This window comes from Balaenoptera ricei, chromosome 21 (assembly GCF_028023285.1).
Source record: "Balaenoptera ricei isolate mBalRic1 chromosome 21, mBalRic1.hap2, whole genome shotgun sequence".
Lineage (NCBI taxonomy): Eukaryota > Metazoa > Chordata > Mammalia > Artiodactyla > Balaenopteridae > Balaenoptera > Balaenoptera ricei.
The window spans coordinates 13,693,505-13,717,588 of NC_082659.1; the positions used below are offsets into that span (position 1 = coordinate 13,693,505).

The 24,084-nt window shown below is 42.3% G+C and overlaps 1 long non-coding RNA gene and 1 pseudogene across 1 annotated transcript in view; both read right to left on the reverse strand.

Moving 5' to 3' along the window:
- Positions 1–1,334: 1,334 nt before the first annotated feature.
- On the reverse strand, positions 1,335–1,957 carry LOC132356736 (voltage-dependent anion-selective channel protein 3-like; annotated as a pseudogene).
- Positions 1,958–3,418: 1,461 nt separating this feature from the next.
- Positions 3,419–24,084, reverse strand: part of LOC132356689 (uncharacterized) — a 121,093-nt gene continuing 100,427 nt past the window's right edge. Inside the window, exon 3 of the long non-coding RNA XR_009499986.1 lies at positions 3,419–3,532. This is a non-coding gene — a long non-coding RNA (uncharacterized LOC132356689). The remainder of the gene's footprint in view (positions 3,533–24,084) is intronic.

Below are 24,084 nucleotides of genomic sequence, written 5' to 3' on the forward strand. Positions count from 1 at the left end.
AAGTGCTCATCAATGAATGAATGGACAAAGAAGATGTGATACACACACACACACACACACACACACACACAAAGGAATATTACTCAGTCATAAAAAAGAATGGAATCTTGCCATTTGCAACAACATGGATGGACCTTGAAATACTGCATGATTTCACTTATATGTGGAATCTAAAACAAAACAAACAAATAAAAAAGCCAAGCTCATAGATACAGATTGGTGGTTGCCAGAGAGGGGATGTGAGGGGTGGGCAAAATGGGTGAAGGAAGCCAAAAGGTACAAACTTCCAGTTATAAAATAAATAAGCCACAGGGATGTCATGTACAGCATGCTGACTATAGCAAATAATACTGTATTGTGTATTTGAAAGTTGCTAAGAGAGTAGATCTGAAATCGTTTTCATCACAAGAAAAGATAATTTCGTAACTGTGATGACAAACGGTAACTAGACTTATCATAGTGATCATTTCACAATGTATACAAATATCAAAGCATTATGTTGTACCTGAAACTAATACTATAACGTTATTTGTCAATTATACCTCAATAATTAAAATATAAATAAATAAAAATAAAATTTTTAATTTTTTGCTTGTTGTTGGGATAGAAGGATACAATTGATTTTTGTATATTGGTATATCCAGCAACCTTGCTAACTAATTAAATTTAATAATTTAGGTGTAGATCTTTTTGGATAGTCTATGTACACTACCAAATTGCCTGTGAATAGGGGCAGTTTTCGTCCTTGTGTTCATATTCTTACACTTGTTTTCTTTATCTTTCTTATTAGTTGGATCGGATATTCTTGTCTCATTCCCAGTTCCAGAGGGAAAGTTTTTAACATTTAATCATAATGTTTGTGTACGTTTTTTTATAGGTGCATTTTATCAGATTCAAGCAGTTTTATTTACATTTGCTAAAAGTTCTAATCATGAATATATATTGAATTTTGGCAAGTTCTTTTTTGGTACTTATCTATAAGGTAATATGATATTTTCCCCTAATTCTGTTAATATGACAAAATTTTTCAGGTGTTAAACCATTCTTTTTTTGTTTCAAATGTGATGGTTTTATTTTATTTTCTTCTGATGCAAAACCAAAGATTCTACTACAGCACAGAGACCAATATAATAAAAGGTCATGAGGAAGCGTGGGACAGGCAGGACGTGATGTACAAACTGGAGGATCATGTCATTTCTTTATAACATGACACTACATCGCCACTGAGGAACACACTCAAAATAACACTTCGGAACTAAAAGGTGGCACAAACGTGACAACCTCCAGGAATGCCTTCAAGCACCTCCCTTAGGATGGACTTAACGATCTCTAGACTTCAGTATGGGCAAGATTACAATTCTTCGGAAGGATAAAAGTTTACACTTTTCAAATTTCACAGAAGAATTTTAAGGTCAAGACATAGTGGGTTCATTTCTCTTAATTCCCAGGGACAAAGCTGGTGCATTACTCAAAACCACATTAAGCTTCTTAGTTCAAATCCCGACCCAACCTTGTGATTTCCCGCACTGAAGTTCCTTCCATCAATCAAAGCAGATAGGGTCAGTTTGACTCCTGGGCAAAGTGTTTGGGTATGACCCAGTCCAATCAGGCTGGCATGACTTACTTTAGCAGATAGAGAAGTTCTATAAGTCACTTTGTATTTGGCGGTGATGTCAGAAACAGGTGTCGTTAACTGCCAGCCATCCAAGCGAGGTTCGGTGACATTTCAATCTTCTCCTTAACCTTCTGGTGGATAGAACCTCCAAATTCAGTGCCATGGTTCACATAAGTGAGGAGCTGGAAGTCTGCAGCCTTGTATCCCAGGGCAAAATTATTCCGTGACAGTTTGAACTTGGCTGTGTCAAAACTCATCAAAACTCATCTGCTAGTCAGCAAGCCAGCTTTCAAAGACTAACACAGCCCACTCACAGATGGTTGGTTCAGAAAAATCGATCAGTTAGTTCATTACTAGGTACAGTTGAGTGATATTCTATTGTGTTAAAATCCCACAATTTGTTTATACCCTCACCGTTTGATGGACATTGGAACTGTTGGGTCACGTGTAGGTGTATGTTTAACTTTTTAAGAAACAACCAAATTGTTTTCCGGAGTGGTTTTGCCAAGTATTTTGATTTTTATATATTTAAAACCCCATAAGACTTCACTATTATGGTTTCAATCCTCAATATTCGTTTATATTTCCCTTTATGCTTAGCTTCTATTTTTCTTTTCACTCTTTTTTGCATCTCTGAGCTACTATCTGGAATCATTTTCTTTCTGGCTGAAGAACATCTTTTAGTATTTTCATTAGTGTTGGTCTGCTGATGATGAATTTTTTTCATTTTTGTTTGACTGAAAATGTATTTGTTTCACTTACATTTTTGAAGGATATTTTTGCTGTCAGTCTGGTTGCTCCTTTGAAGGTCATTTTTCTTCTTCTGTTAGCTACATTTAACACTTTTTTGCCCTTCATTTCCAGCAGGTGTACTGTGGTGTGCTTAGGTGTGATATGTTTTATAGTGACCTTCTTGGTTTCTTTGTGCTTCTTGAATCTGTAGTTTGATATCATCCATCCATTTTGGAAAATCCTCAATTGCTATCTTGGCAAATATTGCTTCTGTCTAATTCTCTCTTTCTTCTTCTTCTGGACCAATTATTCATACAATTTTCACTATAGCTCCTATGTTTCTTAGCCTCTTTTCTGCATTTATTATCCTTTTGTTCCTCTGTGCTTTTATTTTGGATGTTTATTACTGATTTTCCAGTTCACTATTCTCTCTCCAGCTGCTAAACACATTATAAAATTTTTCTGTTATACAAGTTTCATTTTAAAAATCATTTCCAGTTTTCTACATAAATTCTCAATTTCACCTGTTATCTCTGTAAACATACTAAGTACAGTTATTTTAAGGTTTGTGTCGGATTATTTGTATACTTGTAAGTCTGTTTTTATTATTGTTTTCCCCCCTTGGTTATCTATCACATTAACTTGTCTCATTTTCCTGATTTTTTTTTAATGAGTAGCAGATATTGTATATGAAAAATTGGGAGATAAACTGGAGTCTAAGATGATGGTATCTTTAAATAGAGCATTTATGTTTTTCTTCTTGTTAGTAGCTGAGATTATCTGAAGCTTGCTTTAGTCCCTTTGAAGGTCAGTTCATTTAGAGTTCACACTTAGTCCTAGAGTGTAGCCTTGTAGCTTATCCAAAGCTTAGAGGGGTTCCTGGGATCCTCTTCTTCAGTAGTTTGTGAATTCCAGGTTTTTCTCCTAACTTCATGAATTTGTCAGTACCTCTGCTGAGCTGCTCAGCTTCTCATCTGCCTCTTCTGGAAGCTCCAGAGACCTGAATGCAATGACCATCTCTTTGTGTTTCCTTCTTTTTTAAGATTGTGGATCCTTGATTCTTCACTAACTTCATAATTCCTTGATGACTTCAAACATTAAAAAAAATAATTGTTCAGATATTCTAGTTCTCAGCAGGAGGATTAATCCAAATTATTTACACTACCACATCCAGAACTGGAATTCCTAAGAACAAAAATGTTTAGGTATAAATGAAAAGAATCAGAGTGAAGGAAAAGGCAGACTACAAAATAAAATATTAGAAATCATATGTACATGAACATAAATATGAAGAACATAAAATGAACATAAGTGAAACATAGCTATAGCCTCTTAATATTCCTCAAAATTTCTTTTATCTCTGACTTTCCATATACATATGAATATTCATATATATATGGATATATATTCTCCCCTATTACTATTCATCTCCTTATTTTGGTACATTTGCCTGAGAAGTGTGAGGAAATTTGTTACATAAACCCAAACTGTCAAGTTATTTGTGGGAATATATAAATTTAGAGAGCGAAAAAGAAATGGTATACGCTGCAGTTACTTAATAATAAAACAATATAATAAGGTGCAGATAGTAAATTAATTATTAGGGACAGAAAGTTGCCATTCATAAATTAATTACAGTCATTCCTCAGTGTTCACAGGGGATTGGTTCCAGGATCCACACCCCTGCCCCGCTCTCCCATACCAAAATTCCCTAATGCTCACGTCCTTTACATAAAATGGTAGTACTAGCATATAACCCATGCACATCCTCCCATTTACTTTAAATCATCTCTAGATTACTTATAATACCTAATACAATGTAAATGCTATGTAAATAGTTGCCAGTGTGGCAAATTCAAGTTCTGTCTTTTGGAACTTTCTGGCATTTAAAAAATATATATATTTTCAATCTGCAGTTAATTGAATGCACAGTTGTGGAACTCACGGTTACAGAGGGCCAAATGTAGTTGACAAAAATATGTGAGAATAGTATTAAATGCCGACCAGAACAGGAAGCAAACAGGAAGCCCACTGGAAGCCACCAGAAGGAGTAGATCCCTCCCACCAATCTTCCTCTAGGGCTCCTTATTGGCAGGAGGGAGACAGCTGGCAAAAGAAAAATGTATGTGGAGTCCCAGCCCAGACTTAAAATATAATAATTAGGATAACTACGGTTCCTGGGAGGGAGTGAAAAAAACTAAGAGCAGATTAGTGCTACCAAAATAAAAGCACAGCAGCATTAACAAAAAGAAAAAAAAGAAATCTTAAAGAAACATTATCACCAACAAAAATAATAGAAAATCAAGTGGTGCTAGAATAAGATTTAAGGAAATAAAAGTTCTTAAACAGAAAACTCCCTTAAATATAAACTCTTATTGAAAAATCAGTCTTACATAAGTTAATCTATTATTTCCCGCCTCAATAGTTACAATGCATATTATATATTTCAAGATTTTTTGTTATTTTAGGACTTTATAATCAGCTTTGTAGGATCACGACTTTGAGCACAGTCTTTATTGAACAGATGGAAATATGAAATGTGTATGCGAATAGGATGAATCTACACAGACCCAATTTATCCTGGACTATGTTTTTGGAAAAACTTCCTGATATAATTTTTGTTTCCTTGTATTGGTTTCTTTTTCATAAAAACCTGCTTACAAAAAGGTTCCAGTGATGTGGTTAATCAATGATTTGAAGTAAAAGTACAACTTTCAGAGTTGTAGCAATTCAGTACAATAGTACAAAGTCAAAACATGCACTTGTAAATGCAGGAGAAGAGAGGAAATAGAATTAGTGAGGATGGAGAGTTAGAAGCAGTTGAACGAGTATTTTACCTTGAAGCCATTCATTGGTTATTATGACAAGGAAGTCTACTGAATGAGGTTGAAAGCAAAACCAGCCGACCAAGGCTAGGACTTAAGTGCATGATAATTCGTTTACTTGAGAACGAAAGAGTACACCAAGTACAGCACTGCAGGCACTCAAGCTTGGTACATTCTAGAAGTCAACATGGAGAAGAAGATGCTAGATAGACACAAGAACATTGAGCTCTTTTAGTCCTGCTTTTATAATTGGAGAACAACTTGAAAATATGCAGAGCATATTACAGAAAATACATAGTACTGTAGAACATAAACCTGGTATATGAAAACTGAAAACCAGATCAAGAAACACAGTGTTCATACAAGCACTAAAGTATGAGGCCAAAATATAAGTGAAAATACATAGATTTCACTCTGAAAATAGGATATATTTTTCTTAATCTCACTTTCTGACTCAGGGGGTTTCCTTTATGGGTTTCTTTTCCGGAATTATTATGAAATGGTTTGATGGACTCATCCACTGATTTGATCCAGAAATCCTCCTCCTGTTTTGAGTAATCCTAAATCGTCTTAAAGAATGGTATGAAATCCCTAAACAAATGAATTACCAGTTGTAATTTGCTTTAATTAAAAAACTAAATATGTACCAGAAGGGATTTATGGAGATCATGTGGGATGTTGTAAAACCAAAAAATCCAAGAGTGCATCCTTTCTAAAAAGTTTGGAATCCTTGCACTACCTAAAGTATATATGTGCCACATCTCCTTTATCCATTCATCTGTCAATGGTCACTTAGGTTGCTTCCATGTCCTCGCTATTGTAAATAGTGCTGCAGTGAACATTGTGGTACATGACTCTTTTTGAATTATGGTTTTCTCAGGGTATATGCCCAGTAGTGGGATATATGGTCATATGGTAGTTCTATTTTTAGTTTTTTAAGGAACCTCCATACTGTTTTCCATAGTGGTTGTATCAATTTACATTCCCACGAAAAAGAAACGAAACTGAGTTATTTGTAGTGAGGTGGGTGGATCTACAGTCTGTCATACAGAGTGAAGTAAGTCAGAAAGAGAAAAACAAATACCGTATACTAACACATATATATGGAATCTAAAAAAAAAAAAAAAAAGGTACTGATGAACCTAGTTGCAGGGCAGGAATAAAGAGGTAGACATAGAGAATGGACTTGAGGACATGGTGTGGGAGGGGGAAGCTGGGGTGAAGTGAGAGTAGCATCGACATATATACACTACCGAATGTAAAATAGTTGGCTGGTGGGAAGTAGCCGCATAGCACAGGGAAATCCGCTCCGTGCTTTGCGATGACCTAGAGGGGTGGGATAGGGAGGATGGGAGGGAGGCTCAAGAGGGAGGGGATATGGGGACACGTGTATGCGTATGGCTGATTCGCCTTGTTGTGCAACAGAAACTAACACAGTATCGTGAAGCAATTATACTCCAATAAAGATCTATTAAAAAAATCCCCCCCCCAAAAAATAAAGTGTATCTAAAAACACTAATTTCCATACATATGTCTCAAGGTGGTCTGAGGCTGCAACATATCAAAAAAAACCCAAGGAATTGAGGGGAAAAAGTCATGGGTCCAGGATGCTTAATATAAACAATGGGTTGATTTATGCTTTTTGCTTTTCATCAAGTTGAGTCCTGTGTCACTTGTAAAGCTATTGTCTCTCGAGTTCCAACTTACTTTCTGTGTTCGGCTTTGTAATGGTGGGGCTGGGACTCCACATACATTTTTCTTTTGCCAGCTGGCTCCCTCCTGCCAATAAGGAGCCCTAGAGGAAGATTGGTGGGAGGGATCTACTCCTTCTGGTGGCTTCCAGTGGGCTTCCTGTTTGCTTCCTGTTCTGGTCGGCATCAGAAGCCTTGCTTCTTCCCCACTGCAGCTGTGCTTGTTCCAGATGCAGCAGTGTGCAGCTCTCCTAACCTTCCTAGAACCGGCCTCATTGTCCCCTTCAGACACACCAGCACTAGCTGCCGGCATCCGGGCCTCAGAGCCTAGGCTTCTGCTCTGTGGTCCCCTTTTCTAAGCATCTAAGTTTTAAACATTCCAACATCTTCCCTTCATTGGAACCCTAGGGGGGTATCTGCTTCCTGCGCTTGCTGATTCAGTCTATGAAGTGTGGTACCTTCTGTTCTGTTTTTGTGTTGTCAGTTACTTTGATGGGTAGAATAATGGTCCCCCGAAGATATCCATGTCTTAATCCCCCACGCCTGTGAATATGTTACCTTACATGGCAGAAGGAACTTTGCCGTTAATTTAAGGATCTTGGGATGGGAAGAGTATCCTGGACTATCTGTAATGTAATCACAAGGATGGACACGAGTGGGCGCAGGAAGGTCAGAGTCAGAGAAGGAGACGTGACAATGGAAGCAGAGGCTGGACTGACGTGAGGCCAGTGAGACAAGAAATACAGGTGATCGCTCAAAGCTGGAGAAGACCAAAAAACAGACTGTCCCCCAGAGCCTCCAGAAGAAACACAATTCTGCTGACACCTTGATTTTAGTCCAGTGAAACTGATTTTGGACTTCTGACCTCCAGGACTATAAGATAATAAATCTGTGCTGTCTTATACCACTCAATTTGTGCTATAATTTGTTACAGCAGCAATAGGAAGCTACTGTAGTTACCTAGTTTATAATGCTTTATATTAAATTCTGTCTGTTAAAATAACCGCTGAGGTTTGTACACCCTGACTCGCCCCTGACTGATTCAAGTAGAATCTGCACATCTAGTTCTGTATTGTTAAAAGGGTAAGTACTGCTCAGTTCGTTTTTTAATTTGAATTCTCAGGTCTCAGTTGTATTTTCCAAGTTTAACATTAGTTTGTGATGACACACTTAGCATTGAATTTTTGGAGAAGAGTTTTCTTTTCCTATTTGTAAAATTTCATCCTTCTTATTAAGGTCAACTTTATATTATGGAATATAACATTAAAATATAGGAACTAAATTAGAAATTAAAACAAAGGACACAAACATAAATTTGTGAGGTTGTCATGACAACCAGGAAAAACGAGTCTAAGATCTGTGGTGCTCGCTATGGTCACGGGGTGGGAGGAAGGGCAGGACACCTGGACTGGCTGGGACTGGGAGTCCAGTTAATGACGAAATGAGTGAACGTTACTTCTCTGCACATGAAGGCACAATCCAGTGACTGGGAAGTCCAGGGAGACTGCGAGACAGAAGCAAATGCAAATTCTAGGAGTTTAATGAAGGTATGAGGTCATAGCTGTGCATAGTGGTTCTGGTAATTGAGCTGAATCCAACATCCAGGGAACGCCCAATGGATTAGAAGCAAGGCTGCCATCATGGCTTTTAGTAGACAAATAGAGTTCAGAGTCCAGGGGAGTCTACAGAGGCAGTAATGAGCAAGTGGGTCCCAACAGGGTCTCTAGAGAAGGGATTTTGACCTCTAGTCTCAAAGCAGATACGTGAATAGGTGTAGTGTTTACTCTGATTTCTGTAACGTCTACCCCTCAGTGTGAGGATATGCAAGCACTCCAAGTCAATTTAGAGGTTTCAAAAAAACATACATATAAAAAGAGATTTATTTTAAGGAATCAGTTAACACTATTTTGCAGGCTGGCAAGTCCAAAATCTGCAGGATGGGCCAGCAGCCTGGAGACCCAGGAAGAGTTGATGCTGCAGTTCAAGTTGGAAGGCCATCTGCTGGCAGAATTCCTTCTTGCTTGGGGGAGGTAAGTCTTGGTTCTATTAAGGCCTTCAACTGATTGGATGAAGCCCACCCACCTTATGGAGAGTAATCTGCTTTACACAAAGTCCACCAATTTAGATGTAAATCTCATCTAAAACCATCCTCACAGAAACATCCAGATTAATGTTTGACCAAATATTTGGATATCATGGCCCAGCCAAGTTGACACATAAAATTAACCATCACAACCTTCTTGCCTAGCTACTGAGGTAGAGGAGGATATTATATTTTAAGATCAGAGGATGTTAACATAGCTTTTCTTTCTTCCCATACCCTGAAGATAGCAGAACAACTCGAGAAGTAAATTATATAGTGCTCTCTTCAAGCATAGGCTCTCAGCTTAAACAGACCCAATTTTACTTTGTTTCAAGGCTTAAAAAATTATAATTATAGTAGAACATCATATATTTAGAAAGAAATAATCTGGGGAAATGTTTCCCATATAATGTAATTGCAAAGACAGAAATCTTCCCCCTGGGGTGGTGGTGTTGAGAAGCAAAAGCTTCATAAAGCACATGCATGTTTTTTTTTTTGTCTAAAGGAGAGGCAACTGTATGAAACATAAGACCACCAATTACAACAATGAGACAGTGAAGGAAGTGAGAAGTGAGAATTCATAGCTAAAGGAAACAATAACCATGAGACCTCTGATTGCTGTCTACTTCATCAACCAACAATTGAGTGTCACTTAGTGTTTGGGTTCGGTAGTGCCACACATCTCAATAGCTCCTGAAGGTATTTTAGTCCTAGAGCACAGGACAATAATTAACAAAATAACTGAGTTATTAAATTGGCTTATATTCAGTACAACACTGAATCTATAAGAAAGGGAGAATAGATATTGAATCGAGATGGAAAACTCAGTGTACGTTTCTACCCCCATGCAAAACATCCAGAAAAAATACCTTAAAACATTAAAAGAATGAATTAAAAAGAGAGAGAGAAAATAAGAAGCACAACCAGAAAGCTTAAAACTTTGAAAAAATTCATGAATGATAAAAATCAGAAGGGATCATATTAACCGAGGAAACCCTAATCCAAAACACATTCAGAAGGTAGCTATGGGGTCAGGGGAGCTTCTGGCAGAATTCCAAGCTCAGAGTCAAGGGAACAAGGACCAGAAGTAACCGAGGAAATAAGCAAGTTGCCAAGTGAACAACCGAGAGAGGTGGGCCCCTCCTCCTTCCTGCTCTTGTGTGGAGTGCCAGCATCGGCAGAGTTTAGCACCCGCTACAGCGGGGCTGGCCAGCCAGAGCACAGGGTCTGTGCCATTGCCCCCAGAGAGATCTGAGATGTGTGTTAGATGTCCAAGTGGGATGTCAAATAGGCCACTGCAAATTTGACTGTGGAACTCGGGAAAGGTAGGGGCTGGAGACACAAATTTGGAGTCATCATATTTGGATGGTAATTAAAGCCATAAGACTAGATGAGATCACCTAGTGAAATAATGTGTACGAAGAAGAGAAGAGGGCCCAGGACTGAGAGCCAGGACACCCCAACATATGGAGACAGGTTATATCCGTGTGACACTGAAACAACCAGTTAGTTAAATTAGATTAAATATGTGAAAAAATGAGTGGAATGGGTCACTGGTAGTTATGCAGAAGGGGACTTGCCCACATAGACCAGAACTGAAACATGGTGTAGTCCCTGACCAAATCCAGGACAGTTTGACTGGGAGCTTTTTGAGAAGAGACTATTTGCTCATCTTTATATATCTGAGCTGCCACACAATAGGTGCTTGATAAATGTTTAATGAACAAATCTGTAAATTTAAAAACAAACTTTGCATTGTTTGGGGAGAATTTCGACCAAATTTCTAATTGTTGTTAAGCATTTTCTCCACCCATCTCAATGTTTGCTCTCCGTTTTGGTCCCTTTGCAAGTAATGTCTAGAAACATACCTTTTAGATTCCAAGACTTTTAAATAATAAAGGACCTCCTTCCTTTCTACCTACCTCAGTATTAAATTAGCAGTTTGTCGTTTATTTCTAATTTTCCAGCTGCATTAATTTCACTTTTCCATCAAGACCTTTTTGAGAAAAATCTGAGATAAGGAGATATTCCCTCCATGGACTCCTCCAAGGATGATGGTGGAAGGTGATTATCTGAGGATAAGAGTTGTGACTACACAGTTCAGCTACTTTTTCCCAAAAGAAGGTCTCACCTCTCCGATGACATCTGAATTTGATTTCATTAAAGGAACCAGCAGGTTTCCTTGTATGATTTTAGTGAAATTGTAACAATATTCACATTGTTTCACAATTCTAATGTCTGTCTAGATTTCAACAGAGTGGAGTACCTGTTTATTGATGTTAATTATAGCTGATGGTAGCATCCATCATTGCAAAGAGCGGGGATAAAGCGACAAGAAATATATGCAAAAGAAAAAAAATGTGCTGTGGAATATTTCCATACCAATAAATATAGTTCTACCTCGTAATTTTTTAGGACTTCAGAGATTTCCATTTTACAAATTTATAACAACTCACTTAACCCAATCTACATACTTGGACATTTAATTTTCTCTTATCATAAACATCTGTTGCAGACAGTTTCAAACTCAGTCTGATTATTTTCTTGGGAGAGAGATTAGTAGATTAAAGGATATGCATTTGAAAGGGTTTTTGACAGGTCCTGCCAAATTTCTCTTCCGAAGAGTTGTATCAACTTAAATTCCCATTATCAGCGACCTCCTTTCCCACACCATTGCTAACTTAGGGCATTATGATTCTTTGAAATATTTGTCAATTATATGGGTGAAAAAGTAGCTTATTGTTGTTATAATTTACTTTTTTTTGCTTACACTTTTTTCACATTTTTATTAAGGTGCAATTTACCAAGCTGTTAAAGAGGCAAGAAGAAAAACGGAACCTGGTGCCTCTTCTTTGCTCCAGGGTGCCTTGCACAGTGGCTGATTTTGCCCAACAGGCTTCCGCCAAGTGCCCTTAGGTCCCGAGCGCCTGAGTAGTCAAACAGCAAGGTGCTGACTAGGCTGAGAAATCTGAGCCCGTGTCCCAACCCTTTGCGTCTTGCATCGAAACCACGGTCTTTCACAAGATTGCAGAACGGTGTCTTAAGGATGAAGAAATATATCTCTTTTTAAACAGTTTATCTAATGATGAAAGACCTTTGTTATTGGGAATATGTTGGAGAAGAAAAAAAAAAAAAAACCCTGTAGAAATCAGAATGTGAAAAGCAGTTCCAATAGCAAGAAGTTCTTTGCTTTGGGGGACAAATGTCAGTCAAGAGCCTAATTCTAATCTTCACACATCCCCTCTCAGGATTTAGTAGGAAACTTTGTAACTCTGAGATGAGGAAGAGGTTTCTTTTGGAGTGCCTGCAGTTTGGGTTTGTGGTTCATTCTTGCCACCTGTGTTACTGACCTGAGAGGTGCGGGCTTTGCTTTCCCCATTGTCTGCTATGCTTGTCTGGGTCAGTAGCACAATGGAGTGAAGGCTTTTAGGCTCTTAGAGGACTACTGTACAAGTGATAGCCAATCACAGCTCCAAAAGCATGAAATGGCATTTTATCACACAGTCAGTGAAGTGCTTGGGTTTTCTCTACAGGAACAGAAATTATTATATTGCATAGGGCCATCTTTTTCTTTAAAAGGGGAGAAAAATCCACTTCCAATTCAGGTAGGATATTGAGGATTGCAGAGGAGTGAATGCTTTTTGGAATTACGTGCTTGTGCAAGGCAAGGGAGTGAGGACAAAATGCTAATGAAATACAGAAACCAAAACTACTGAAGTGTGGAAAAGGTCTGGCATAATATTCAAGCCGCAACAAAGCACTTCACTTGTAGCAAAACTGCACTCAGCCGCTGAAGTCCAGCGGTGTCCACATCAGGAGGGCTTCTCCCCAGCAGGGACAGCCCCCTCAGGAGACAGGACAGAATCGCATCTTAGAGCCCCGGGATCTCAGGATGTGCCTCGTACAGACTCCTCAGAGCAGGGTAACAGCCAGCCCAGAGGAGATCCACTGGACACCCCGCTGGGCCATCGTCCCTCCAATGCTTTCCCTCCACCCACCGCAGGCCTCTCCAGCCCCCTCTCCTATCGGCTGCTCCTCTATGGGGGCAGGAGAAACTCTCGATACTTACTGAAATATATTTACAGGTGAAATAAGATGTCTAAGGTTTCTAGTGATGGGGAGCCCTTGGTAGGGACAGAGATGAAACAAAATGGCTATGAGTTGATAACTGCTAACGTTGATCATGGATACGTGGAGGTTATTGTACTATTCTCTCTATTTTCACCTATGTTTGAAATTTTTCATAACAACATACTTTTTAAAAATCATGAGACAGTGAAAAAAAAAAACAAAAAGGAAATCCTCTCTAAAAATCAGGGTGAGGGGAGCTAGGAGGTTCCTACAGAGCACTGGTCTGGTGTCCTGTACATGGCTTTTGACAATAATTATGAACAATAGTGTTAATGATCACAACAATGACGTGAAAAGCCTGGAATTGTGAAACTCAGTAGATATAAAGCCAGTCCAGGAATCTACCCTTTGAACAAGCACTTCAGATGACTCAGAAGTAGGTGGCCCAAGGGCCACAGTTTGAGAAACTCTTCACTAATGAGCCTGATTTTTTGCTTCCAAATGGGCTCATTTTCTTTATTCTAGCAAGACCACTCTAACAGTAGGATATGGGCAATTAACTCAACTAACTGCCTTAGCCCAAAGGGTTTGAAAACTGTGATGATGAGTAAGTGCTGCCCAAGTGCTACGTACCTAATTACTGCACCCCAACATATTATTGACGGAACAATCTTCCATAGTTCTTAGAAATGTGTATGCCTCAGATTAAAGGACCACTGGTTAGAATAATATTGTTAGGAGATTTAATAGAAAAACTATTAATTATTAAGAAAAAAAATAGGAAAATACTGAAAGTTCTTAGTATTGATGAAAGCCCTTGATTTAAAGATTTAAAAAAAAAAAAAACTTACATCACTTGATTGAAACAAAATATTAATACACTAGCATTTCTTTGGCAGGTCTAGGGAGCCAGGTTGGGTTCTGGGGAAGGGATTAACCAACAGTGTTCCCCTCTAGGTCACAGTTGCTAATTTTGGATCAAGTCATGTAGTCTGTGACATTTGAGAGCAAGGTTATAGGAAAACGGGATTTCTCATAACTTGTTTTAGGATTGCAGAATGTCACAACCCCAACTGAGGGAAATTTGGCAATTTCTATCAAAATTACAGATTCATGTGCCATTTGACCCAGCAATCCTGCTTCTAAGTATTTTCCTGTAGACACAACTCCACACGTGTAAATGATACAGCATTGCCACACTGATTGTAATAGCAAACAATTGGAAATAAGCCAGCTGCCCATCAGTAGCAGAATGGTTAAATAAGCCATTATATTAAGATATTCTTATTTGTTTGACTTTGAATAAAGAAAAGCTTGAAGGAAGTAGTGAAAATGGTTAACTATAGCTAGGGTAACCAAATTATTTTTTTGCCTAAATGGGATATTTTTGAGAGTGAAAGGGGTCACTATTAATATTTGTACCAAGACAATAGGTACAGCTTGGTACAGTCCTAGACAAACCAGTCTGTACCTAGAGGGGTGGGAATGGGGTCTGGGGGACAGAGTAACTGGGGCCAGGTGGGAGTGACACTTCACAAAGTCACCTTGTTATATTGCTTTGACTTTGGAATTATGCATGTGTATTACCTATTGGAAACAACAAGAAATAAAACTGAGAAAATATTCGAGAAATTATCATGGTCTTTGTAAAATTTGCTACTGGATTTTAATGGTCTTTAATGGTAGACAAGCATTTAATAATTTATCAACTCCCTATTGGCAGTGTTTGAAGACAAGACCAGAGCATGAATGAATACAGAGCTACGTTCTCACAGGTGAACATTCCAGTAGAGAGCTGAGGATATTCAACCTTTATTGATTCCATCTATCCATTCAGTCACTCATTCAGCTTTCAGCGTATATTAATTGAGCACCTTTTATGTGCCAGGCTAAGTAGGCACTGGGAATTCTCTGGTGCTCGGGATAGATCCTGACCTCCTCATGGACCTCTGGACAAGTACACAGGACATGAGAACAGCATGGTGAAGTGCAGTTGCCAGAAATGTAGCAATGAGGTGGGTACAAGAGCTTCCCTGAGGAGAGCACTGAGCAGTTGAAAGTGAGTGAAACAAAGAATGGGGGCTTCCCTGGTGGCGCAGTGGTTAAGAATCCGCCTGCCAATGCAGGGGACACGGGTTTGATCCCCGGTCCGGGAAGATCCCACATGCTGCGGAGCAACTAAGCCCGTACGCCACAACTATTGAGCCTGCGCTCTAGAGCCTGCGAGCCACAACTATTGAGCCCGTGTGCCACAACTACTGAAGCCTGCGTGCCACAACTACTGAAGCCCACATGCCTATAGCCTGTGCTCTGCAACAAGAGAAGCCACCGAGATGAGAAGCCCACGCACCGCAATGAAGAGTAGCCCCCGGGCTTCCCTGGTGACGCAGTGCTTGAGACTCTGCCTGCCAATGCAGGGGACACGGGTTCGAGCCCTGGTCTGGGAAGATCCCACATGCTGCGGAGCAGCTAGGCCCGTGAGCCACAATTGCTGAGCCTGCGCATCTGGAGCCTGTGCTCCACAACAAGAGAGGCCGTGACAGTGAGAGGCCCGTGCACCGCGATGAAGAGTGGCCCCCACTTGCCGCAACTAGAGAAAGCCCTCGCACAGAAACGAAGACCCAACACAGCCATAAATCAATCAATAAATAAATAAAATTTAAAAAAAAATCAAAACAAACAAAAGAAAAGAGTAGCCCCCACTCACTGCAACTAGAGTAAGCCCACGCGCAGCAACAAAGACCCAACATGCCAGAAATAAATAAATACATTTAAAAATATAAATATTTAAAAAAAAACTTTCCATCTTAAAAAAAAAAAAAAGGAATGGATGAATGAATGCAATCGCATAAAATGACCTCTTACATCTCTTCCAAATGTGCAATTCACTTGTTGTATGACACACAGAGCTACTAATATTCTGGAAGAATGGGAATGGAGTAAACTCAGTTGCTCAGCTTGGTTAATGAGAGGGGTTGGTAACAGAATAGTCCAGAGTGCTGGATCTTAGTCCCCTTCTTCCACTGGCCTCTATGAGATTTTAGGGAAGGTAACGAGACTCTCTAAACTTTAGAAAACATAAAATAATGGTGTTTGGCAAATTGTTCTCTGTAGTTCTTCTAGATCCATAATTCTCTGTCCGACGTGCAGATTTTTATCTAGATATTTCCTTCTACTTCAATAGCAGACATTTAAATTTCTCATCTCAGGACCTTTGCAAATGCTGTTCCCTCTGCTTGGAATGGCCTTGATCTCAATCTTCACATTCCCATCTGTTAGGTCTCAATTTCACCTTTTCAAAGATCACTTATCAAAGTTGTGTCCTTGTTAGTTTCTGTTTCCTTCCCGGATCTTATAATTTCCAGGTATTTTATCTGAAATTGTAGGCTTTGTAAAGCAGGAACATTGTCTGTCTTGTGTCTCTAGGGTCTGGCACCTGGGAAGTAGTGGGTTCGCATAAGGATATGTTGAATGAATCAGAGAAAAGGTCCTTTCATTCCATCATACCCTACTTGCCTGAGTTGAGTGGGAGGTGGCATCAATAACCTCTAAGGTCCCCATTTCTGGCATGGACAACAGCTGTGCCTTGTCCAGACCAACTTGGCACCAGCTCCTCCGCCCCCCACCCCCATTTTGGGGGCAGGGGAGTGCTTGCACTTGTGTTGCTGCAACACTTAAGTGATTGCAGGCTGGGGTGGCAGGTTTTGGAGGCAGTTAATCCTATTTCCAAATCTGGATATTTCAGAGAAATAGCTCCACATGACACTCGCTTTTCTGTCTGGATATAATTTTTGCAAAACCAATAATTATTTATAGCAGTTTACACAACTGACATATAATTCTGCTGGGACGAAAGTAGCAGAGTTGACAGGAAGCTTGCCAATTATGTAGTATTTCAGGCCCCTTGGTGCAAATCTATTCTCTAACAGACAGAAAATGATCTTTCTTTTCTCCCTTTCCATGATTTTTTTCTCACTTTGCTGTTTTTTTTTTTTTTAATCCTTTACCGATAGTCTTTTATTATAGAGATTTTTGTAGAGTTTATACTTTTTAAAATTTATTTGTTTTTATTTATTTATTTTTTGGCTGCATTGGGTCTTCCTTGCTGTGCGTGGGCTTTCTCTAGTTGCAACAAGCGGGGGCTTCTCTTCGTTGTGGTGCGCTTCTCATTGCAGTGGCTTCTCTTATTGCATAGCACAGGCTCTAGGTGCACGGGCTTCAGTAGTTGCGGCGCGCGGGCTCAGTAGCTGTGGAGCACGGGCTTAGCTGCTCCGCAGCATGTGGGATCTTCCCAGACCAGGGCTCAAACCCGTGTCTCCTGCATTGGCAGGTGGATTCTTAACCACTGCGCCACCAGGGAAGTCCCTCACTTTTGCTTTTGAATTGAACTTTAGAGGCTACAGCTAGCTTAATGTAGGAGTTACCATGAGGACCTATCACTCTACTCAAGCATTGATTCTCCTCTCCATTCATTTTATCAATGACATCAGCCCAGGTTGGAAATAAATGCTGAGGAAAAGCCAGCTAAATGGGAACAGACAAAGTTTTAAAAATTATTTAATTGGGCTCTGCAAATGAAGAGTTATTTGGAAAATGTCCTCAAGGTCACCATTTAATCAAATGTTCTCTCCTCTTGCCTTCTGCTGACGTTTAGACCTCTGAGAATGCTGTAGAGCAATGGAACATGGAGAGCTGGCTGGAGCTGGGGACAAGATTCACTCCCCAAAGTTCACTTGACAGGTGATGATGGGAGGCCCAGATGGTGGAGTGGGTTGCCTGCAGCACAAGGCATGGGCGTGGCCGAGGTGGGAGCCAAAACCCTGGGCCCACACCCTCCACGTCTATCCCGGTTCATCTCCGAGCCCGCCTGTCAGCGTCAGGGAGAGACGAGGCCTGGGTTTTCTGTTTTCTGCCCAAATCAGGCTGACTGCCTGGTGAAGAGGAAGCATCCCATCTGTATTAATTTTCCAGGGCTGCTGCAACAAAGCACTTCAAACTAGGTGGCTTCAAACCACAGAAATTTGTTGTCTCATGGTTCTGGAGGCTAGATGTCTGAGACAGATCAGGTGTCAGCAGGGTTGGTTCCTTCTGGAGGCTGCGATGAGAATCTGCTCCACGTTGCTCTCCTAGCTTCCGGCGGCCCCAGGAATTCCTTGGCTCTGGGAGTGTAACTCCGGTGTCTGCTGTCTGCTTCCATTTTCACATGGCCCCTTCCCCCGCCCCCCGACCCCGCTGTGTGTATCTTCACATCATCTTCCCTCTGTGCCTGTCTCGTGCCCAAATTTCCCCTTTTATAAAGACATCAGTCATATTGGAATAGGGCCCATCCTAATGCCCTTATTTTAACTTGATTACCTCTGTAGAGAACCTATTTCCAAACAAGGCCACATTCCGAGGTACTGGGGCTTAGGACATCCTACCTCTTTTGGGGGGAAATACAGTTCAGCTCACAACACAATCTAATCACTTTTCTCTGTCAACGGAACTGTGAAACTACCATCTGACAGGGCTGAACAGGGAGAAGACAGATAACAAAACAATACCCCGGTGGAGCTTAAACAAAGAAGCAGATGCAAGCTGAAATTGAAAAGTTTTGTTATTATTAGTTGTTCTTGTTATCTGCTTTCAGCACTCTCCCTACCAAGTTTTCTGTCATTCAGTCATCAATTCATCATAGATTTATTGAATTCTTACCATGTGCTAGGCCCTGTTCTAGGGGCTAGATACACAGCAATAAACAAAACACACAACTCTGGCCCTCATGGAACTTAGTTCTAGTTGCCGGAGACAGACATAAATGTGTCAGATTATAGTAAATTTTATGAAGAAAAATAAAGCAAGGAAGGGTAAGAGTGCCAAGGGAGAGGAGTAATACGATTTTAGGTTAGATAGTGAGGGAAGAGCTTCCCGAGGAAGTGACACTGGACAAAGACATAAAGGAGTTGCGAGGAGGCCATGTCGACACCCGGGGGAAGAGCATTCGAGGCAGAAGGAACAGCAATTACAAAGGCCCTGAGGTCGGAGCGTGTCTGCAGCATGGAGGACCAGCAAGGAGCCAGCACGGCTGGAGCAGAGGGAGTGAGGGGGGACGGGCAGGAGGAGGCGAGGCTGTGGAGGGTGGAGAGAAGTATACGGGACCATCAGCCTTCCAGGACATCGTAAGGATGCTGGCCTTTCGCTGAGAGATGGCAGCCAATGACAGGTTTTGAGTAAAGAAGTGGCAGGATCTGACTTGCCACAGTTTAAAAGAATGCCTTTGGCTGCTGCACTGACAACAGACTAGGACAGCAAGGGTGGAAAGAGGGAGGGCGGCCCAGAGGCCACTGTGGTGACCTCGGCAGGAGATGCTGAGTGGACGGGTGAAACGGGGCTGTGTTCTAGAATCTAGAGACTGTGAAGGTAGAGCTTGCCTGCTTCCCTAGTGGACCAGATGTAAAGTTTGTGAGAGGAAGGGAAGGGTCAAGAACGACTCCAAGATTTTTGGCCTGAGCAAGTGGAAGCATGGGACTAAGATGTGAAAACTGGGATTTGGCAGCGAAAGACAAGAGCTCAGCTTGAAACAAGTGAAGTCTGAGAGGCCATTAGCCTCCCAGAGGAGATGTCAGCGTGCTCGCAAGTAGCACGTGCCTGTGGCACGGCCAGAGTCTTCCGAGGGCTTCAAAGCCCTGCCTTTCTCAGTCCCACACAACTACCCAATGTTATTCCCACTCCTTTCTCCCCCTTCCTGCTGATTCCTGCCCCTAAGACTTCTTTGGTGTTTTTCCTCATTTTTGGAATGTCATCTCAACTCATTTCTTCCTGTCTGAATTCTAACCACCCTTTAGTTTTCATTTATTCATTCAACAAACACTCCTCTGAGGCAGACACTGCACAGGCTGCAGTTGGGTCCCTGTGCCTCTTCGGGAACCTTTCCCTTCATCCTCACTGCTCTCCTCTGGTCTCAACCACCAGCTGAGCCCTTGCGGCCTGGAGCCCTCCTTCTGGCCTCCAGTCAGACACAGCCCTGACTGTCATGAACAATTCGGGGTGAATGTCCTGCTCCCTAATGAAGATGCAAGCTGTCCTCATCGAGCACATGTGGTACACGTTCGATGAGTCCTTGTGGGATTGAATTCACAGCTCTGGTTCACTGGTTTGGTCTGCAGAGCCTCGGTCTCTGGTAGCACCTCCAGACCCAGCCCAAGCTCCCCCCGCCCCTCCAGGGGTCTCCGCCACCGGTAAAGGAACAGGAGGGAGGAGGGGAAGGAGTGAAGGAAAGGGAGGGTGAGGGTCTCAGTTGTCAGTGTGGGACCCTCGGCCTTGATCTAATGGGCTGTGAGCCTTTGATTCTGCGGCTCCAGTGCACAGCCCTACCCCCTGAGCCCAGGTAACGAGCACCTCTCTGGGAAGGAGGTTTCATGGTGTTACATAAACAGCATGGCTTTGCTCTGTGGCTGACCTGGGCTTGGATTCTGGCTCTGCTACCTGCTAGCTGGCAACATTAAGCAACCACTTAACTTCTACATTCCTCATCTTACTCACCTCTACAATGACACACTCTTCAACATGTATAGATGGCAGATAGCACGGTGCCAGACATATAGAACGTGCCCAGGAAATAAACGCCATATGCCTTGAAAGGGCCCACAAGGGCCTCCTCTGATTCCTGTGCTGGGCCACGCCAGTTCTAGGATGGTCAGTCCCTTGCCTACTGGCTTTGCCCAATTCCAGGAGGCCGGGTCCGGAAGATTCTCAGAAGTGAGTCCAGCATGAGCTACCTGCCCCACAGGCGTGGACAATGGATGTGTCCCTGGGAGAACCAGGAAGGAGACAGCATTTGTACGGGGGAGTCACAAAGAGCTTCGGGGGCTCCATGGGAACCTCAGCCTCCTCTTTCCCTGGATCTCGACAACCTCCCTCACTCCTAGTTTGATAGGGCTTGATCCCAATCATCGTAGGTGCGTGGAGAGTGAGAGAAGTCGAGCCTCTCTCTCTTGCTCTCAGGAAGTGAAGTGTGATCACACACAAGGTGAGTAGTTTGCTAGAAGGACCAGCCACCAACCTCCTGCAGGACAGTGGAGTGGTCCTGAGGCTCAGTCTACAGAGGCCAAATCAAGTGGAGTCCTATCTCCTCACCCAGCCAGGAATATCTGAGTCTCAGAGAAAGAAGGAAGGGATTATGAAATGAAATGACAAGAGAACGATTCTCTGCAACTTCCTTCAGGGCACTTGCAAAGACGTGATTCCATGAACTCCTCATCCCTGTCCGAGGTGTACAGTCCCCGGGTCATAGATGAGGACATTGCCCAGAGCAATTTCAATGGAAGAGCCCTGACCAGAACCCACGTTTTCCGACTCCAAGACCAGTATTCTTCCCCCGCCTCTATCCTGTCTCCGGTACGGGTCTCAATCCCCCTCCTCCTGCGCAGTCATCCACGACAATCAGCTCACTGACTGAGCCTACATTTTACACCCTGCGTGACTTTTTAAAAGGATGACTTACGTTACACTATTAAAGTGCCCATTTTCCTAGCACGTATGAAGAACTTGAAACCTGGCCATGGGAGACTCTGAGGGCTATGACTTTCCTTTGCTTGAGTTATCCAACATGCAATTGCCAAATCTGGGTAAATACCACTGCTTTCCCCAAACTGGCAGGAGCGAATCAGAACCTCTTATCTCTTTACCCTTTCTTTCATTTGTTTTTTAGGTAAAGGATGGAAAGTTTCCAGCTCGGCAGAACTCCTAACAGATAAATAATTAATAGAAAAGAGCACTGGGCTAAAGGTCAGTGCAAAGTTCTGCCTGATCGTCAGTCTTCACCTTTGTCCCTGCACCAGCCCCCTTTAAACGTCCTAAATCTGCAGACTCAACCTCAGTCTGGCCCCTGGGTCAATCCTGTCCACAGTTTAGTGGATTTAGCCCAAGGCCCTAACACCTTTTTCTGGCCCTTGCTTGGTGCGCTCCTGCTTTACTCCCCAAAATGGACTCCATCTTGGACTTGATCGCTGGGTTCCTGCTCTATTTCTTAAACTTGAATATCCATGTGTGTGCCTTGCCAACCACTTCAGTCCTTATAGGGCTGAGTTCTGAGTTTCTAGTGCCAGAGACCCTCCCAGGAGCAGGAAACCTGTTCTTGAAAATGCGCCCAGGGCCTAGGGCCTGCTGCCTGCCCCACAGGGCACCAAACCCCACCTGCCTGCAAGATCTCCCAACGGTACCTGCTCCCAGCTTCTCCTTGGGTTCCAACAGCTGTCAATTATACCAGCTCTTTCTGTAGCCACAGCCTTCAGAGACCTCCCTCTGTTTCCCAGAGTGTCCCTGCTCTTAGCCAAGGCCTCTCAGTGTGTTTTCCAGGTGCCTGTCCCATTCGGGTAGGGACACCTAGTCCCAGGTGCTGATCCTCATGCCCTTTCCCATCTGACGGGTAACCAGGTCATGCAAGCCGTGTCCCCAGACAGGAGAGTACAGAGAAATGGCTCTAGTCCTGGCTTTCTACTAATTGGCTAAGTAGCTCCAGGCAAGTCACGTGACCTCCCTGAGTCTCCCTCCTCAACCTCAAAATGGCAAGTACTACAGGTGCTAAAATGGGGGGCAGGTGGGGAGAGTATCTAGGGGTCCCCTGGATCATCTGCAATTTGGAGATTTTGTGAATTCCACATTTACACAATTCATTTATACCATGAATAAGATGGAAGGCCCTTGTTCTCAACGCACGAACGCACACAGTGATGGTTAACTTTATGTGTCGACCTGACTGGGCTTAGGGATGCCCAGATGGCTGGCAAAACACTATTTCTGGGTGTGTCTGCAAGTATGTCTCCAGAGGAGACTAGCATTTGAACAGGTAGTCTGAGTAGAGAAGATCGCCCTCACCAATGGGCATGATCCACTCTGTTGAGGGCCTGAATAGAACAAGAACAACATAAAAAACCAGGAAGGGCAAATTTGCTGCCTCTGATCGAGCAGGGACATCATCTCCTGCCCCTGGACACAGGTGCTCCTAGTTCTTGGGCCTTTGGACCAACTGACCCCCAATTCTCAGCCTCCATAACCACACAAGCCAATTCCTATAACATACTTCTTATCTGTCTATCTTCTATCTATCTACCTACCTACCTACCTATCTACTTACCTATCTGCATATATTCTTTTTCTATAAAGAACTTTAATATAACACCCTTGCTTTATGCCCAATTCTGGTGTGTTTAAAATAAAACAAAGAAGTTCGGTTGCTATAGCCACGACCATCCTAAGGGAGCTTGAGGCTCAGGAGAAAGGATGCAGCTACATGCGATGGGTGCTCATTACTCTCTGCCCCACCCAGGTCTGGCCTGAGACTCATTTTTAACGTGGCCCTCCAGGCAGCCTGGATCAATTTGTTGCAAGATAGAACGTACTGCTCTCCTTCCCTGGAGCAAACCCCACTGTGTGTAACCATTTCCCACAAATCTATGAACTCAGGTGAAATTCCACGCACACTAGAGACAGCCTGGGAAAGAGGGGCTGGCCCCCAAGGACAAGATGCTACCTGGTGGGGGCCTGGGAGAGGACAAGGGACTGCTGCCTTTTGTCCAACCCCTTCCCCAGGGCTGTGTGTGTAGGAGCTTCGAGCCTTTTCAGGCCTGGCTGACACGGCCCCTCCTGCTCCCCTGTGTTGCTTGCACAGTCACGCACTGTTTTCTGTTTGACAAGGACAAGTCCCCTCCCAGGTCTTTGGCGTGGCAAACCTCTGCCCTAGGCATATTTCAGGGCAAGGAGAAAGGATTCATCAAGAATGCATCTAAGTGACCTATTCTGGGCATTTTCAAAATAAAATGTTTTGAACTGATCTTACTTCTTACACCTGAATAATTTTATAGATTTCAGTTTATAGACCAGAAGAAGACATAATTTCGTATCTGTAAAAATGAACAAAGTAAGTTTGATTATAAACATGTATTTCAGTTTCTTTGTCCAGCTATCATATTTGTTATTTGTTCTCTGAATCTGAAAAGCCGAGCTTATTTTTCAAAATAAACAACAACAACAAAACCCTGCCTGTGCCCACCAGGGAGCCCGTGGAGGGCTGGATGGGTGGACGTGTTG